This window comes from Cuculus canorus, chromosome 11 (genome assembly GCF_017976375.1).
Source record: "Cuculus canorus isolate bCucCan1 chromosome 11, bCucCan1.pri, whole genome shotgun sequence".
In the NCBI taxonomy this organism is placed as follows: Eukaryota; Metazoa; Chordata; class Aves; order Cuculiformes; family Cuculidae; genus Cuculus; species Cuculus canorus.
In genome coordinates this window covers 14477501-14493894 of record NC_071411.1, presented here as the reverse complement: position 1 = coordinate 14493894, position 16394 = coordinate 14477501, and the positions used below count along the sequence as shown (strand labels likewise).

The following is a 16394-nucleotide window of genomic DNA, read 5'->3' as shown; positions in this document are numbered from 1 at the left end:
CCGGATTGAGTATGGTGTGATTTCCATTTTAAGCCCACAAGCATGATAAAAGTCCAAATAAGTGTTTACACCAAACAAGCAAGGCTGGATTACGCACCAGGCAGTGGCTGCCTGGCACAGATTGCTTCAGAATAAGAGACAGGAGTACGATTCTCCAGAAATTCACAAACTCCTCAAAATTTTTATATGCTACACTACTCAAAAGGACGCATTTCTTTTAACCAGAGATAATGAAAAAGAAAGAACTGATGTAACTTTTTTCTACTTACATCCAAATTTGGGGTCACGCCTCAAGTGGTGAAAATGGAGAAAATTACATCATTTACCTCAGCAGAAGATCTGAACAAGGATGATCACCATGCAAGACTGAGTTAGGTTGAACCTACCCAAAGACTCAACAGTCCTTGACTGCTGTGATGCACGATCACAAACAGTGGATGGCACACCACAGCCACGCAGACCACACCTGACAGAGGAAGGACATACTTAAGAACTGGTGCAAGGTGCAGCAGATACCACAGAGAAAAGGGATGCTACATCCAATGCACTCAGGCTGTGAAGTAGTACATTTCATTCTCCAACATTTCTGATGCAACAAAGGGACTACAAACAAGAACCTGGGTAAAAGACTAAGGAGGGTCAGTAAAAGTACCAACCAAAGCTCCAAGATGCCTCCGACAGCAGCAAGAAGAATGTATGGGACTGAGGAGCAGATCTATCACTGCCTGGTCACGATTTGTTGGCTTGCCCTTCTGAGCAAAGTATCTCCAGGACACAGACAATAATTCACAAGCAAAATGATCAAGAAAAGATTTATTGTCTCTAGGATTGCAAAATGCTTCTGGAAAGAAACAACAATAGGAATTGCTACAATTTTTTGAACCTATAGGGCTGAGAAACAAACAGATTATTTATAGTATTTGATCACAAAAAGATCACTAAGTTCTTGAGAACCTTTTCCATGACAAATTCCATATTCCATTTTACGTTTCGGAGTACCCCAGCCAGCCACCATCCATCTCCTCGGCTGCACAGGGTTGGCCCTGGCCTTCCTGCTGGCTGCACTCACCCTATGTATCCCATCCAGCAGAACTGGAAACAGCTACCAAGGAAATGAAGCTGGAAGTGCAGTTTGCAAAGAGGACATCAAAAGAGTAAAAAGAAAAATTGTGACATTTAGACTTTAAAAAAAAATATTTTAAAAGAAGAAGCGAACCTCTTTGAGCAAACTTCGCTTTAAAAAACAACCATTCACAGGCATTCAACTTCAATTTAACTTCAACTAAATACCAATACAAAATAAATCCACTTTGCTAAAATACCTCCAATAGAAAACATAATTTTCAAGGGAGAAAAGATAAAACTGTTTATTTCCTCACTGTAGTCAAATGTGAGTTGACATAAATAATCACAGTTTGGTTTGATCATTAAGCGTCATGTCATGAAAATCAACTTGCGAGAGCTTTCTGCAAGAATGATTATTATTTGTCTTTTTGAGCACACCTAAATGAGCTGAGGTGATAGTAGACTGAGGATGCCTGAGGTAATTGTCTCTCCTCAGCACAGAGGAGCGGGCCTTACAGAAGCCTATTAGTGAAGTCTGTCATTCAAAACTGTGAAATAAAAAAGGAAAGCAAGGCTGACTTTAAGCAACATGATTAGGTTCTGTGGGAACTGAAATGAAGCTTCAGGTCTGGTATTACAAACTGTGCTTCTCGTCTGAACACAACCCCACATAACCAGAATGGTGCTGAAGAATGATTTATTATAGGAAATACAGTACTCTACACAAGCTTTCATGACATACAAGAGAACATGTTCTGACTTAAGAAATGTAATGGCAGAACAGCACATCCATCCCATGCACTTTACAAAGCAGAATGATTCTCTCATCAGTTCTGCAAAGGAAAATGTATTTTTACAGCATAAAATACATAAAATATATGAGTTCTTACCAGTATAAGTATCTTTCTTTTTCTTTTTTTTTTTTTTTTTGTAAAAATTCTATGTTACTTCACATTACAGGGGATACAGAATGACTTTTACGGTTACTAAAGATGACCCAGAGTGATTTTTCTGATATGGAGGGACTAAAGCTAAGCTGCAGTATGAACAACAACTTGTAAAATTTTATCCTGAAATCAAGAAGCACGTAACAAAAGAACTGTTCTTATATGACTTAATGTCAGCTTGGTTTAAACATCTCACAATAGTGATCAATTTCTCAAGATTCCCATCTTAACTCACACAAAACCTTCTCTAGCTCTGAGGCACAGCCAAATACAAAGCCAGAGCCACACAATTTGGCCCATCTCGATGGTTGACAAGTTACACTGAAGGTAATGGGGTGAAATTCCAGTGGCGTGGAATCAAAGCAACACGCTTTGCCAACACAGGACAACAGTTGATCATCTTCCAGGTGACTTTGACAGAAGTAGAGCTCAGCTAATTTCTTAAGGGCATGGTCAAAATTAAAAAAAATCATAGGCTGGATATGAACTTTGGCTGAATCAAAATTATCTTTCTGAGGACTTCAGTGTCAGAGTTTTGAACCAAAAAAACAGAACCTGAAGCAATCCTAATTTTGAAAATATTCTGTTCTAATCCAGTAAAAATAAACAAACAAAAGTTAGGAACAAGTCCATAAGATCACAAACACCTGATACTGCAGACCCACATTTCTCAGCTCCACTGGACTATTTAGATGAGCAGGGTTAAGCATGGAGATTAGTAGGCAGGAGGTGGGCACTGAAGTGTGGGATTTCTGCAGTTCTTCTACTAGTATAGCTTCTAAAGACTAAGCGGCATTGTTTAATGTCAGCACGAGGGAGGATTTACTGACTGAAGCACCCGTCAGAATAAGGACCCAGTGCAAGCCTGAAAGACTGAAGGACTGATACCTCAACATCCATCGAGGTACGTGCCAAGATATTTTTAAGACTCTCGAGTAAGCACCAATCTACACCTTTAAGAATCTCACCACCTTTGAAAAATTATCCCTGGGGTCTTCTAGATCTTAAAATCTTAATATGCTTCCAGATTCAGCCTGGACTACACGTTCAGAATGTAGCCTGTATGTTTCAAAGTCCAAAGCTGACAGTTCTATTTTGGCTATTAGTATTTAGAAGTGTTTACAAATACATAATATGCACATAAAGATGATTCAAATTTCTGTCCCCTGTGTTCAGTGCTAGAGCAAAAATGTTGTCATAATACATCCCTTCTTTGTCACATTTGTGAAAGATTTTAAGCTAACAAAAAGTTCCGTCTCTATTCCTGAGCAGTTAATTAAGGTTGACCAAGTCAGGCAGAAGTAAATTAACTTGGCTGATCAATTATTTATATGAAGCAGAATAAATGCCCTTAAAGAACTTGGCCCAGCCATGAAAGGACATGTAAATTAAACACAACACAGATTCATAAAATATATTTCTACTTTTATAGACAGAAGGGTTAATGGTAAAATCAGTTTTAAGTGATCAGATTACAAGATCTAGTCCTAAAATCTTTAGCAGGCACACTACCTGTACACACATGGGTTGTAAGTAAACATTTTGCCTATTTGTTGCAAACAGTTCCCCAAAGCAAGCTCAGGACTAACTCTGGAGCACTTCTCTCTATAATTGTAAAAAATACCAAGCACTCTTTGAAAGCATTTCCTGAAAACGCAACGCTGCGAAGGCAGAATTTTACCTCTTGAAAGCTGAATGCACTCCGAAGCGTAAGTGGGAAGGCAAAACACAATGCAAGACCAAAGCTGCTTCTTACCCCAGCACAGGTAGGAAGCAACGCAGAAGCAGCCTGGCACTCTCAGTGCTGCCCGTTATCAGCAACGAAGACCACAATGGCTTTCCCACTCACAGGTGGTCCTTTTTAGTCCCAGTATCTTTAGAGCAAGCGCCCTGCGATGTAAAGCACCTTGGGCTCCACTTCCCACCACCACTTCTGTATTTTTCAGGGACCATGGTCTGCCAGTCCCGATCCGATGCCGAAACCCCCATCTCCTCCAGCTGGCACCCTAGGTGTCCCTAGGTCGGTGAGGCGGCGAGCAGCACCATCCCGCATCCATGAGTTCAGTGAAAGAAAAGAATTCACTAGTCGAAATTAAAAGCCTTGTGTAAGGTAAGGCTTTGATCTACCATGGGGGAAGGCGTACAGATGTTCAGCTGCTCATTTACTAAATTACACCATGTCACAATTAACTGTGAATCAGCCAGCTTCACATGAGCAGCTCGAGGGCTGCCACCAAGCCAAGTACAGAAATAACACCGGGGAGGGGAGTCCAAACTAGCCAGGTGGACCAGATGACTTCCCTCCGCCTGTGTTTGTGGTTAACACGACTATTAGGAAAGAGCCATCCCAACATATGGCATGATTTAACTAAATCAGATCACGCCGAACTCACCAGCCTTTCTCAACTTACAAACCCCTCCGCTCTCCTCACTGCAGATGGGTGAATACCCGTCATGCTTTTAGAGTTTTCAGTAGCCGTCATTTATCCTGCTGACAGGGTGTATTTTAGGTATAATTATGTACTAACTAACTATAGATCAACTGTCAGTACATTAGGGTACTTTTTGGATAAAACTCCATGCTTACCCCTTTGAAGGCCGCTCGCCCCCACACTACTGGTGGTTGCTGAACTGTGCAGGAGTATGAGAAAGGAGAAGGGGATTCAAGGAGCAATTAAGGATGATCTTTAAGAATCAACCAAAATAGTAAGGAATGGAACGAGTCAGGCTCCACTGTCCTGAAAAGCGATGCTGAGTCACGTCTGACAGCGGCATTTGGAGGAGGAGAGGCAAACTTAGAGCAAGGCAAGGGAGGAACACATACGGGATGCGTGGAAAGAGGAAACAAAGAGACAGCGACGAGGTGATATCCTTTGATATTTCCTCTGCTTAAAGAGGTAATTCAACGCATTAAAATGGATCCTTGAAATTTCAAAGGATGAAACTCACACAACAAAGATTGTCGAGAGCGCTATTTTCTAGGATTACAACAAAAACGCATTGGGATTTGCTATATGATCTTACATCACTGAGCAAGACTGTATATTTGCTGTTATGCAAGCACCATCTTCTAATAGTGAATTTTCATAATTATAACAGAAAGGCGTAAATTTTCTAATGCATGGCAGTTCAAAAAGTAATCAAGAGAATGAGCCTGAGGGCTATTTTAATGTATGCAAAGCTAGTGACCCACAGTAAATGGGAGGTAGGCTTCAATGAATGCAAAGTAATGCACACATACTAAAGACCTGGTCTGATGAGGGACGGCTAAAATTAACACCCAATTAATTTCCGAATTGACAAACAAATGAAACCCATAAATCTACTTTCTCATTAATTTTCTTGTGGTATAATTTAAAGCAGTAATATGAGGGCAAAAACTGAGCATTATCCATCATAAATATCAAAAAAGATAGCACTGTAACACCATAAATTATGCATATTACCTGTTGTTAAAAATGATTAATGTATTATCAACTTTATCGTGCACTGTATATGTCTAGACGTATCTAAAATCTGAAATTTCATTTAGTGCTTAGGAAATAAAGGATCCAGAAGAAATGGGATTCTCCACAGCGTGTCCTCAGCTTTGCCTGCTGACACAGGCAGCTCTCCTCTCATGTGGACTCATCCTAAGCCTTGGGTTGGTGGAGGTTGAGCACATCACAGAGGTGATGTGTGGAGCCTCCTCAGGGGGAGGGAAACAAATCATGGTAGCAGCATCCTCACGAGCCAATCCAATCTGTGGCCCCAGCACCCGGCTCATACTGGGCTAGTCCCCTTTGCTGCCCTGCTCACACTGGGCAACAGCTACTGGGTGACGAGCTGTGGGGTGGGGATGGAGGTAAAAAAAGGAACAAGAAGGAAGAAAACATGAAGCTGTAACAAAATTCAGTGAGTGAAAAGCCAGGCTTTCCAAAAGTGTGTGAGTACATCACACTGGCTGACAGGAGACAGATGTGGGCTGCTCCTCCTCCTCCCTGTGGGTCACACCAGTGACAAGTCAAGCTTTCACCAACCTTAACCTCTACCAGGGCTTATGTCCAGTTGCCACCCTCAAGTCTTCCAAGCAGCAGCTTCACCTAGAGCTGTCTAGATGCAGGCTGCCATGACTTTTTATTTATTTAACTGTATACAAAGACACAACCTCTTTCACTGCACTGTCTGGGTTACTTCTTTCCAGCAACAGCCTCTATCCTTAGGGCCATGGGAACCTGAAATCATCTGGAGGCAGCTCAGTGAAAGGCTGACTGATGCTTTGCAGGAGCTGAAATTTAAGACAGCTGTGGTGAGGAGAAAGGAAGGAGAGTCAGAAGCCTAATCCCACTTGTGCCACACTGACTTATTGTGAAATCATGGCCAAACAACTTCAACTTCTTAGAGAATCAGTCACTGCAGTTACCCCTAGGGAAATCTCTTCCGCTGAGGGTGTTGCTGACCACAAACAGTAAAAATAAAGAACAAGAACAAGGAAAATTAAGTGAAACAGACATTAAAAGGTTGGCATTTGCTCTGCTCCAAAGATCTAGAGCTGGTGCCCATAAAAGCTTGTGCACTAAAACATATCAAGCTGTGAAGACAACAGGTCTCACTCCTTTCCTTGAGGTAAGACCCAAAGCATCAGGCAGAGATGATGGACAACTCAACTTTCCCCAAACAAGCTTTTTTGCACCCTCCCTTCTTTTTACACATCTGCACAGAAGTTACTCCCAGTCTCACCTTGCATAAACAAACCCCCTCTGCAAAGCCAGCTCTATCTCAAGTCTTTGCCTCTCCGCTTGACAGCTATTAAAATCCATATTCAGCACGAAGCTCATGCCATGGCTGCATAAAAGCCGCAGAGCTGGGCCACTTCTAAGCAACTGGCAAATGTGATGTAATCATTTACATACCATCTTCGACAGAGTGAGGTTCCTTCCTCTCTCTTGGGGAGAGCTGTCTTTCAGCCGTGAGCTTGACAGAAATCATCCTTACTATCACTGGGATTATAATTTATTTGGAAGGAAAGGAACAGCGGGTGACAAATAAAACCCAAACTAAAAAAGAAACCATACTGTATTGTACCATACAACTCCGTGACTGCTACCACATGGACATGGGCACCACTTTCACTAGAGGAAAAACTTCTCTGGAAGGACAGACATTTAACTGCAGCACAGTGAGGCTCAGCGTGAGCTGCCCTGGTGCTGGGCTCATGGTGTCTCTTGGGAGGCACCCACCTGCCCCATCCCAGCCTGGGCGCAGCAGCGTGCGGGGCTCCCCGTGGTTTCATGTAAAACAGGAACAGAAACTGCAGAGCTGCTCTCATAGCCCAGGACTCATTTGTTTGTACGCATACTGCTCAGGGCTTGCAACATAAACTTTCATAGTCTATCTCACAGAAAAAAAGGCGACTACTCAACTAAATAAAAGGCCGAAGTTGCATTTAGTAAACATGGTTAGTTTATGCTAGACAGCAGCAACACTGCTGCAATAAGACGATACCAAACCTCGCAAAACCAGGCGCTGGCTGTAGATGAAATAGACTCCCACCCTTCATGCTTATCTCCATTAAAGCGTTTCTAAACTCTTTACCAGCCTCCAGAAGTGAAAAACCACCTCAATGTCAGGTGTAACTTTGTGATACTTCTGCACAATACAATTTTCACTTCATTATTTTCACTTAGTTCAATGCAATGAACGTTTGATTCATTGCACTAACACGAGTCAATTAATGACCGGCTTGTCCACTTACACACTTCAGGTACCTCCCGCTTCCCCTCCAGCCCCGACGCTGCTCTAGTAGCCCAAACGAACAATATGTTTGGACCACTGGAGCAAGCCAGTGAATACAATATATCACATTTTTATGCATATTTTGTTGCTTGCTTTTCCAGTTGATGAAAAGGACAATTATTTAATTTTATACTTCAAAAGTTTCTTATAAATGTATATTCAAGATATTTTAACAGATTAATTCACATCCAAAGGAACAAGACACCAGCTTCATACAAAAAGAGCTAACATTTCTTTCTCAAGGTCACTCTAAAAGGTTTTACTCCCTTTGTGTGTGAAGCCCTAACAATCCACTGTTAGTGCTAACAGGTCCTGCCTGGCATTTGAAATCCAAGCCCCATTCAGAAACAGTAACAAACAATAATTTTGAAAAACAAAGACAGTGTGAGTGAGTTTTCCTTGCTCATTTGCAAAAACAACCGAAAAGCAACAACTACCATGATGGCTCTCTCTAATTAGGACTCCCAGAAACGAAAGAGCAAACAGCCAGCATGCAGAAATTAGCAAATGTAAATGCAGTTTTCCAGTTATAAAAAGAAGAAAAGCAGCTCTGTCATCTCACTCGCAGGAGGAGGAGTGACAGAGCACGTTTTTAAATTTGGTATTTTCTCTCCATTCAAATGGTTGTGTTTCTAAAACAGAAAGTTTCCTCAGATCTCCTCAAAAATAAAACTGAAAGGTTTGCCTTTTCCAACTCCACCGAGGGCACATGCATCAATTAAACTCAACCACAAGAAAAGACGGAAAACAACAAAAAAAAAACGCCAACCAAACACTAACACAGAATGCAAGGCTGTACTTTTGGGGTGATTACCTGGTTCATAGCCCTATACCTTTGTCCTAGACCTTCTAACTCCTTGTTTGCTCCATGCAGGATTTTCTAGCCATCAGCCGTCTACTGCTGTGCTAGTCGTCTTGCAGGAGTGCTCTCTCCCTTCTGAAAAAAGCAAACAACTGGATAGATATCATTACACTAAGGAAATCTCTTGGAAAAACCAAACAACTTGCTAATCTTTCTAGCCCCTTCACCCAAGTTAAAGATAAGCAAAGCAAACCAAAGTGAGTTTCAGCCACATTCCAGGGACAAGCTCCCCTTTTTCTCCTTTATCAAAATCCCAGCATTTAAAGGTTTTTTTTTTTTCCAGACCTTGCAGGATAAACTGCTGCTCACACCCGCAAACAAAGCAATATTTGTTTAATAACTGATTGCTGCCATGGGTACAGTAAACAAGGGGCCCAGCATTTGTGTTTATGAACAAACACATCATCTTGCAAGAGCAATTTAACATTAACCAGGTGGAATAATCAACAGATTTCATAGGTGACACTCGGGGCAGGACTAATGTAAACAGAGCAGGGAGGAGAAAGGGGCCACTCTTAGGGAATCAAGGTTGAGGCAAATGCATTACAGAGTAAACAGCTGGGAAGAACTCAAGACAAACAAATAGTCATTCTTCTGACATTTCGAGAAGCAGAAAGGTTGTACGTTACATACATCAGCTGCTGACCACCATGAAATCAAACCAGTTGGGGACCAGGCCTTCTTGTTTACACAGTGCCATGTTTGCTTATAAACAACAATTTGCTGTTACCAACCTCACATTACTCATTGCATAAACGAGCAGATCAAGTGAAATCCTGTTAACTCTTCTGTGGATTGAGGGTTTTTTCCTCCTCTTCAACAACAACAAACAGAAAGCCTTTGCAGTCTTGCTGTGCAACCTCAAGACAACATACAGCAGGGGAAAACACATAGTTGTGCATCTGTTCTGATAAAGCGTAAAGAAAGGAGTTGAAAACACTTGAAAGTGTTTTACAAAACAAGATTTACCGGCCAAACCACTGATGGAAAAGATCCGTTTACATTTTCAAAAAAGAACAGCAACTGCAAAACGTGGGATTCAAAATTTTCATTTCTTCCCTACAAAAAACAAGCAAAATCATGGCTTTCTACAGAACTTAATCTGCCCAGCATGACCACGTACACGTGTGATTCTATACACACATATCCATAGCCCCGCCAGCTCCCTGCTCCGAAATTCTCTGAATGCAGTGACACACGAGGCTGAAGTGGGAAGGCATGGTTCAGCCCTCTTTCTCCTTCTTTCTCTTTCCCATCTTCAACCCTCTTCCTTCTGCCTCCCATCACCATTCTCCAGTTGCTGAAGATCTCCTCAGCTCCCTTCTGTTATCCCAAGGGGAGCCAGAAGCCCCTCCAAGGTTGTTTTCTCACAACTGAAGTCTCTAGCCCTCCAACTGCTCCCTACTCCATGTCCATCTCTTGGCACTAAGGCACTGTGTCATTAGTCCTCATGGTGATCACCCAACCAAAGTTCCCAGGGTTTGCCTCCTTCCAGAATGCTTTCCTTTCCCATCTCTCATCCCCATAAGGCTCAAGAAGTTGCCCAAGACTCCTCCAGGAAGGTCTCTCTAACTTCTCTATTCTGAATGTGGATTTCACAAAAGATCTGAAATACATGGAGACAGGATGGATGGTGCTATTGGTAGGGGTTAATCCAGGGCTCCAGGTTACATTCCTACTCTGACACAATTCCTTTGTGTGACCTGCAGAAGCCTCTTCATCTCTCTCCTACATAAAATAAGCTCTTTAAGACCTTGTACTAGTCGGATAGGGGTAGAGGATGTAGTTCTGGTCTGTACCACAGGTCCTTTTTTCTCTCAGCTGCCCCGTGGCCCCTGCCAGGTTCACCACCACCTTCTAACGAGCACCAGCATCACTGCCAAACATCTCCTTTCAAACAAATGAAATATCCAAGGTCACAGCTGGCCCTGGCGCTGCTCTCCTCTCCCTTGCCACTGCACATGCAGACAGCACGGTGGCCTCTCTCCTCGTCATTTTTTCACAAGTTTTAGAATATTTGGTACTTTTCTTCAGCACACAATCCTGGACATTCATGGCTGGCTTTCTTTTTCAGAAAATATTTAGCCTTTTGTTGTAGTGAAAAAAAAAATAAAAAAAAGAAAAAAAAAAAAGAAAAGGTTCAAACCCATGAAATCAGTACAACCTACTAATATGACAAGTATTTAAATAAAACCCAAATGCGGTATTGTTCAGGAAACCTCGTATTTTTGAATACATCAGGTTGACAGCATAATAGCAGGCAGGATGAAAGGTGCAACTGGAGGACAGGGTTGGCGTCCGCACACCAGGAAAACAGAAGTGCTGCCCCATTTCCTGTGCTTCAGCAGAATATTTCTGATGTCTGGGGCTGCCGAGGACTTAACTCTGAATTAATGATTATACACAATACCCTCCTTTCTCCCCTCCCTGCAGGACAGCGAGGGCCAGCCTCACTGAATGACTGTGGGCAGGCAGGCACGGGTCATGGGGGATTTAGATATTTCACAGCAGCTTCAAAAATTTAGACACCGCAACCTGAAGGCTTCTGAAAGCATCAAGCTTCACATAAAAGTCCTGATATTTCCCTACTTGAGACAACTGCTCTCACCTCAGCCGCGCTGCCTGTTCCACGCTCCTTTTCCAGCACGTAAAATCACAGTTTATTCAGTACAAAGTAACTACGGTATGATGAAAACTATAAGCATATCATTCAAATGCTTTATTGGTCAAATAGATGGATGCTTTTATTAGTCCAACCTTTTTTGTAATGGAGTGCCACTGATGACCCAGTGTTAGCCTCATTCCCTGCTATTAATCACACTTCTAAGAGCTCATTTTGCTTTAAAATCTTAAGAAATTGCTATAATTTAAAGACATGGTGTCTACATAATGGGAAATGCTTCACAGATTGTATCATTCCATATAACACAGAATTTTTATGGCAATGCTGACCACGATACCAAGGTATTACAAAACTTGAATAAAATATTTTATGAATAAAATCTAAATGTAAACTTAGTTTTGCATTTGTGGTTTGCCACAAATGTGTTTTAATCACAGCCTATCGAGAGTTGCAGTTTTCAACTGCACGGGGCTTACACAGATTAACACTACAAAAACACTCCCTGGATAAATACAAGCACAACAAAACAAAATTAAATGAAAATAAATAAAATAAAAGGATGGACCATGAGAGAAAGACTGTTCAAGCTATATTTAAACAATGTAACGCAAGGGATTTATCCTGTTGTCGACTGTATTATCCTTCTCTTTTCTGCACAGGGAAAACAGACTATGTTTACTGTGAAAAACTTTTATGACAAAGTGGAAGCATCTTACGAATTTACCTACACCAAGAATTAAATTAATATAATGATGGTCTTAACCCACATTATTAAAATGTACTCTGCAAAATGTTTTGACAATATTGACTGCTGCTGGAGAGAAAACACATTTAAGACAATTTCAGCCAAATGCAAAAGCAGAAGACTTCCATTTTTCAAACGTAAAGTAAAAAGCATCTTTAAACACCTTCTTATGAAAGAAAATGCAGTGCAATTATGTTATACAGCAAACACAAAAGCGTGTTCTTTTCCTCCGTTCTCTAACAAGATATTAGTACCTCCTGGCCTTAGAAATACTGTGTGTAAATCACATCATATTCAGAGTGTCTGAATTAATTATAATAGGAGCTGGAGAGAAATGTTAACTTTCCAGGTTGTTGCTAAGGATTAGCCCTTGTTTACAATTCTGTATTTATAGAACAAGAAAAATTTGTCAAATGAAGGGCAAACAGGAATGCAAGAACACAAATTTAGCTTTGATTTCAAAACAAATCAGATCTTGCAACCATTCCCTGAAAAGAAAACCACAGTTTTTAATGTGAAGATGCAAATGAGACTCAGAATATAAAAATGTTTTATAATTCTGTGCATTCAACACTACTAGATGTTATTTAAAGACTTTATGTTAACATTTCTCATCCTCACACGGCAAGCCTAAGATGCTGCAAACAGCATCTATTTAAAATGGAACATGTTTCTATGGGGCACTGGGTAGCTGAGGCAGCAGAGGGTTTTGACCCCAGGCACCAGATCTGTAGGGATTCATGGACCACTCCAAAGGGATTCAAGACAGTGTACCACAAGGAACAAGCCCCTTGCCTTCAACAGACTTAACACTGGCTTCACGGAGGTCTGCATCTGCATCCACGGAACAAGTAATGGATCTCAAAAGCATTGGAAAAGACACGCTGCCTTCCCCAGATGCAGTGAGGCTGTGATGTAAACAAGATACCTTTTAGGAAGGGCACTCGGAAGTCCATGATGCAAAACACGATATTTCTACAGAGCAATGCAAGGATGGATGGCTCAGGGCTCAAAGTCCAGGGGTAGGGTTGCAATGAGCAAAGTGCCAGAGCCCCGCAGGGACTCGCAGGTCTGGGGCACCTTGGCAAAACTGGCTGGGGAAGTTCATATTGCTATCGTCACTATTGTGAGGAAGCACCTTGGCCTCCAGCATTTTAATTTCTTTTCACAAACAAAGGCACACCCACTACAATTAAGTTGCAAAACCATTTTCATTAGGACTCCTTGCTTTCACACACTTAAAGCCATCTAAGACCTGCAGTCCCTCTCTTGCTCCCATCAGTGTGCACTTATGTGTGGAAAACTAAGAAAGGGCTCTTTAGTGGTTTCAGTTTATGGAGAGGCAAATGGAAAAATGCTTTTTCCCATTAAAAAAGATGTAACCACCAATTTCTGAGCAGGGTGGCTTGCAAAAATGCTGAATACCCACAACTGAGAGCATCTGACCCCCCTCAAGAATCAGGCCCATAACACAATAAGAAAAATGCACTGAGCTAAGCTTTTGTGGAAACAGAGTGTCTCTTTGCCTTGCCCTGTCCAAGGGCTATGGCTATCAGATTACAGCTAGGACAGCATGATGCAAGAAGAGAAACCCTACACGTAGTGCCTATAAACGCTGGTGCATAAGCTAACACACACAATGAAAAGACCCAACATACCGGTTTAGTATTAGCCACAACAGAATATGTGTAACCAAAGAGGTGCTTTCCTCCTAGTTTTGTCTTGATCTTTTCTTCCCAGGAACAGCTCCAGCCTGAGTCCAGAGCAAAGATCCCACCCCACCACATTTCCGTGCAGGAGACATGTTACCGCACACGTTTCCCAACAGCCACACGCTCAGCAGTGACACACATGGATCCCAAGCACCCAAAAATACAGTTGGTCCTCACTGCAGTGGCCCAATGGGGGGAGGGGGAGAGAAGTGTTAATTTTTTCCACCTCAAAATTTCATCCTGTGCCTGAGAAAACTCCCTAAAAAAGCTCTGTCGAAACTGATTTGTTTCTGCGCACCAAAAAAAGCACATATGCCTACTTTTGAGTCAGGATGCAAGAAGCCAAACTCTTAATCCCTCTTCTGCATTTACCCATGGCTGAGGACCAATGCCCATCTCTGTGCCACCGTCAGAGAGAGCTGGGAGATGAAGATGAAGAGGCAACAAGCAGAGAGGAGCAACTGGACACCAAACTAGCCTCTCCAACTTTCCTTGGCCAACAACAGCAGGCAATCAAGAGCACTCCTGCAGTTGCCCATACCTTTCCCATGCATGATGCCAACGTCACAGAGAACCTCCCAATAAACAGCTCTATGGCCCCACAACCTCTCCAGAACAAGCTGTTGGGCCTTGGACTGGAGAGACTGCAGAATCACAGAATCGTTCAGATTGGAAAAGACCTTTAAGATCATTGAGCGCAACTGTAAACCTGACACTGCCAAGTTCACCACTAAACTATGTCCCCAGGCACCACATCTACATGTATTTTAAATACATCCAGGGATCGGATGGTGACTCAAGCACTTCCCTGGGCAGTCCGTTCCAATGTCTGATAACCTTTTCCATGAAGTAGTATTTCCTAATATCTAGTTTAACTCTCCCTTGGCACAAGTTGAGCCATTTCCGGTCGTCGTATCCTCAGTTACTTGGGAGAAGAAACCAACACCTGCCACGCTCAACAAAGGTCGCTCTCTGCTTCTGGAAATGGCCTTTCTGGAGCTGAATCCCCAGCAGCACGAGGGGCTGTTTACTATCAGTGATGTCTGTTAAGCACACAATGTGTGTTCAAAATCTGTACTAAAGACAGTATTTGAACATCTCCAGCCACATGCAGGTGCATGGTCACACAGATGTGCTGGCTCCCGAACACTGCAGAGGCAACACATGTGGCTTCCTGCTCCAAGGGCTTGGGAAAGAGAAGAACTCTATTTACACTCTGTTCAAGACAAGACTATTCAATGTCAGGATGTGCTATAAGAGGGTAATTTGCTAAACTAGATTGTATGACACCGCAGTCACAGGTATGATCTCTTCCTTTGGATTAGAACTGTTTGCACAAGTCAAAGCAGAACAAGGAGAGTAACAAAACACACACTGTATTTTGTTCCACACTGCAGCCACATATTTCAACTGCCTCAGCCGAATTCCTAGAGTAAACACAGCTTTAAAAGAAAATAACTAGAATAAAGAGCTTCTGGAAAGTTCCTACCAATTATGCATGCAAGAATTCTGCTACTGCTTCCTCCCAGCATCTGAAAAATAAACCAAACACCCAACTATGTACAAAAGCGTTGTTTTTCTGAAACACGTTACAATACTATCTGAGGTCTCCAAATTGTAACGAACGCATCTTGTTTTGTAAAATACACAGAGGAGCTCAATTAAATGAACAACTGTAAAGGAAATAGAGCTGATAAAGGAATTAATGCTCCGTGTGCCAGATCATAACATAACATCTAGGATAACAAAACCATGTCAAACATGCAACCGCCAAAGACTTAAAAAAAATAAATAATAAAGTACTAAAGTATTTTAAGCATATGAAATTAGGATGTGCAAAACTTATTTTATATAATTGACAGAGGAGCATGGGTAGCGGCAAAGTGATCTCTTGTAGCTGTTGCTTCAAGACATTAAATACACAGAAAGAATGTTCTACAAACCATCACCTGCTTTGCTGGGAGTAGACTCCTTTCTCATTGCCCAACCTGTATTTTTCTGAAGATCAAGCAAACCCCATTCCCCATCTGCCAAGGCATGGCTGAAAATTATTGCACAAGCCTAAATTTGCATTTTGGTCTCCTTTTTTTTCCTTCCTTGCCGTTTGCTTGTGCCTCTCGGGCTGCCCACACACTAGAAGGGAGCCGCCAGCCCCGGTGCCTGCTCAGGATGTCGGCACACACACCGGTGGGAGAACAGATTAGAGCTCAGCCGGAAGGGAGACATTGAAGGTTCTGCAAAACCTTGCACATCGGCTTTTCTCCTTTCGCAGTTGGCGTGTGAACTTGTAACACGGAAATTGCAAGTTCCCACCAATTTTTTGGCAACTTGAATGTAATTTTTAGGAAAACATAGTATGAGGCTTTTGGCACATGAAATTACGTGCTAAGACTTTTCAGACAAAATATGCAAAGGTGATGGTCTCACAAGCCTTTAAGGGCTTCCTGGATGAAATATGGGTTTGGAAGACAGGAGTACAAAATTCTGAATCCAACAGGCAGTAATAAAAATCTGTGCTCAAGCAGCTACGCAGACACTTACTCACAAAATGGGCATTATGTCTACATATGGAACAGCTAAAGCAATGTGATGTACCCGTGGTTATGTACCATACAGCAAACCAGGCATCTAGAGATGTCTAAAACAGCCCTTCTCATACACTTTT

At 42.1% G+C, this 16394-nt stretch overlaps 1 protein-coding gene across 9 annotated transcripts in view; it reads right to left on the bottom strand.

Moving 5' to 3' along the window:
* The window catches only part of FOXP1 (forkhead box P1), a 385807-nt gene that overhangs the window by 167128 nt on the left and 202285 nt on the right, over window positions 1-16394 (bottom strand). The window contains exon 1 of one of the 9 annotated variants that reach the window (XM_054076328.1): window positions 8602-8619. The exons of the other annotated variants lie outside the window; for them this stretch is intronic. The gene's annotated coding sequence lies outside the window, so the exon portion shown is untranslated. Of the gene's footprint in view, window positions 1-8601; window positions 8620-16394 lie in introns of those variants that run through there. 9 annotated transcript variants of the gene reach the window in all.